This window comes from Dermacentor albipictus, chromosome 2 (genome assembly GCF_038994185.2).
Source record: "Dermacentor albipictus isolate Rhodes 1998 colony chromosome 2, USDA_Dalb.pri_finalv2, whole genome shotgun sequence".
Classification (NCBI taxonomy): Eukaryota; Metazoa; Arthropoda; class Arachnida; order Ixodida; family Ixodidae; genus Dermacentor; species Dermacentor albipictus.
Genome location: NC_091822.1, coordinates 73,295,766 through 73,299,027, shown reverse-complemented (window position 1 = coordinate 73,299,027; position 3,262 = coordinate 73,295,766). Strand labels below are relative to the sequence as shown.

Sequence of the window (3,262 nt, the reverse complement as noted above, 5' to 3'; positions counted from 1 at the left end):
GCCCTGCCCAAACGGGCAAGGCCTCTCAAAAATTGGCCTATAGGCTCATTGGAGTGTCCCTCCCCACGGTAATCTTTAGTAAAAGGCGAAAGATTAATACGTGGATTTGAGGAGAGACCTGAGCGATGAAATTACCTATGCTGTGCGAGACTGGTCTGCTAAATGGTGTCACTTACTTGGCCAAGCGAACCTTCAAGCTATTCTCAAATTTGCATGCTGAAACCTCAACTCATGTTATTCTTTAGCAAGTGTATACCTGCCTGGGCTTTTCGACATGTACTTGTTAATAGAGAAATTTTAAATGTTTCCGTATTCACGTTTAAAAGCTAATAACAGTGTTAAAAATAGCCCGGATTGCTTGCACTGCACGACTGCCATTTTTATGCGCTGCTGTCGCCATCTGGTGTTGAACATCGAAGATTTAAACGCATGCGCTGGCCTGTTTTTTTACCGGATACTTTTTATTATTAGTTCTAAAATCCAGTACACACGCAGTTGGTCCCACCCATAGCCTTCAAGGCTAGTGATGGGCCCACACTCTAAACAAGTACTATAATACTGGCAGACTTTTTGTTGAATGGGCTCAATCACAACACACTTCAGTGACACGCAAGAAAATTGGCAAGCTTCAGTATATAACTTTGTGGTATATTCGACCGAAGCAGAGTCCAAAGTCCAAAGAACGACCAAAGCACCGACAGGGCATCAAAAATAAAAACAAGCTGTTTCTTTTTTTGTAATCTTATTTACACGCTTCTTCATTCCAGTAGTTCCATAGTAAAGAGGAAAAGATGTTTTAACGATGCTAAAATATCATTCCTTTGCATTACTTCGTTTGGAACTTCATTACACACGTAGTTTCCTTTATATTGTATAGGTCTATGGCTGTATGTATAATGAGAAGGCGGGAAGGTAAATAGGCTGTTTGTAGCTGCTCCTGTTTGTTTCATTGATAATCTGAAAATAGTAAGCAGCAGCTCGTTATTGGACCTTATTAATCCATTTACTACTTCAGCTATCTTCAATTTATGTGAAATTGATACGGATAACATCCGTAGCTGTTCAGAAAGGACATACATGGGTGAGAATTTCGTGAATAATTTATCATACGAATAGCACGTTATTGAAGGCGACAAACATGGTCTCAATATGTTTTGTATGTCTTGCCCCTCGTTTGCAGGCAATAGCACAAATCGCTGAGCGCAAATGAGAAATACAGAACGCGTGAAATCGAAAGACCAAAGCACTCTACAGCTTTTAGTAATACATGACAGCCATGACTTCATTTGGAGCAGACAGTAATAATTTGTTCCTTCCAGTGCATATCAGACTCAAACACAGCACCAAGATATAACTTGCATTGCGTCACGCTGAGCGCATTCTTGTTGTTAATAATTGATGCAACGTGGTGATAATTTATATTATTCGCGAGTGAAACACGGCGTACTTTATTTTCTGGTTATAAAGAGTCAGCTGATTACTTATGTACCATTGTGATACTTGGCTAAGTTCTTCATTAAATGTACATTTCAGTTCCTCTAAATTATCGCCTGTGGAAAGTAATGCTATGTCATCGGCATGCATAATAGGTTCAGAATCCTTCAGACCTGACGGAAGATCGTTATTATAAAGAAAACAGAGGCCCAACAAGGAACCTTGCAGAAGCCAGAAAATAGTGTTTTGTAGTAGAGAGGTTAGATTGTTTACAGCAACATATTGTTTCCTATTTGAAAAATAACATTTAATTGGATTATAAATATTTCATTTCAGACACTAATTTTCCAATTTCTGTTGCACAGTATTGTCTGATCTACCGCATCGAAAGCTTTGGATACATCTAAGTAAACTACTAAGGCTAGTTTGTTATTATGCAGTGCAGTATTTATGAGTTGTGTAAGAACAACAACTGCGAAAGACGTTGATCTTTGGCGCCAGAAGCCATGCTGATTAGGACAGATGATGTTATATTTCTTTTAAAAATTTTGTATACGCTTACAAAGTGTCTTTACAAAAACTGTATTGATTGCATTTAGCAGCGATATAGGCCTGTACTTTTCTATGTCGGATCGCTCACCGCTATTAAAGATGGATATGACCTTCTTGACCTGCAGTTGATCAGGATACACTCCATTTTCCAACGTATGGTTTAAGATATGCAGTAGATAGATTCCCAGCATATCAAAGTTGTTTTTTATCAGCCTAACAGGTAATGCATCAATCAGGTTCTGCCGCCTTAGAGACTGAAGGGTTGTTTACTGTTGTAACTAATTCTTCAATTTCTATGTGAGGCAATGCAAAAGTGTTGTTGTCACGCTCTGCCATTTTCACTGAAGGAACATCAGCATGTACTTGTGCAGCTACCTTAGGCTCTACGGAGGCAAAATAGGTACCAAATGATTCAACTGTACCTTCGTCAACAGTTTCAGGGAAAGTAGAGATGTTCGATCCTAAGCCGATTGCGTAATTTACCGTGTCCCAATGTTTTTTTGTATTTACATGCGCCTGCTTCACGAGAGATTAACAACATGTTTTTTTCCTTTTCCTCATAGAGAACATAGATAGCTTTAGATAGCGTTTAAATTGAGTTAGGTAAGATTCGTTTGATGTGAACTGTTACCATTTGTGGTACCATTTATGTTTTTACAATGTTAATATTTCAGTGTTCATCTAAGGACACTTTGGGTAGATGTATTTTTATGGGTCGTCACAGACCGCCGTTTAACGGCATTTTTAAGTGTATCTAGAAATTTCATGTACTCGGTATCAACGTGTTTATCATATGCCGTAATGAAATCTGTTCGTTCTAATATTTCACGCAGCCGGACCTAGTCTATCTTACTCAGTGTTTTACTATGTACCGAATGTAGTGTTTCTCAATAGGAACAATAATGGATTAATGGTCTGCAATCAACTCGCCGCAAGGACCAGCCTGCGCAGCTTAAGTAATATGGCACAGGATGGGATCTAGTTAGTAGTTGAGGTATCGGGGCGCGAGTTGCTTCTGTTTAAAAAGCTTTCTCCGAACGTATTAATGCTCTTTCGAACAGCTTACGCCTATACGCCACGCTGTTACGGATCCGTACGCCGACAACGGCGCGCGCAGGCGCAGGTTACACTTTTCTGACAGTAACGCTATTATTGCGCGATGATGCACAGGAGCGGTAACTGCGCTCGGACTGCCACTGCGGCAACACCAGATACGCTTGCTCATCGATATCGCGCCAATCAACAACGTAAATCTTTCTTTTGATTGGAATGGTAG

At 39.8% G+C, this 3,262-nt stretch overlaps 1 non-coding gene across 1 annotated transcript; it reads right to left on the bottom strand.

The window, feature by feature from the left end:
• LOC139056494 (U5 spliceosomal RNA) lies at positions 1-126 on the bottom strand. The gene has a single exon (XR_011512381.1). It is a non-coding gene; the product is annotated as a U5 spliceosomal RNA (small nuclear RNA).
• Positions 127-3,262: the final 3,136 nt, after the last annotated feature.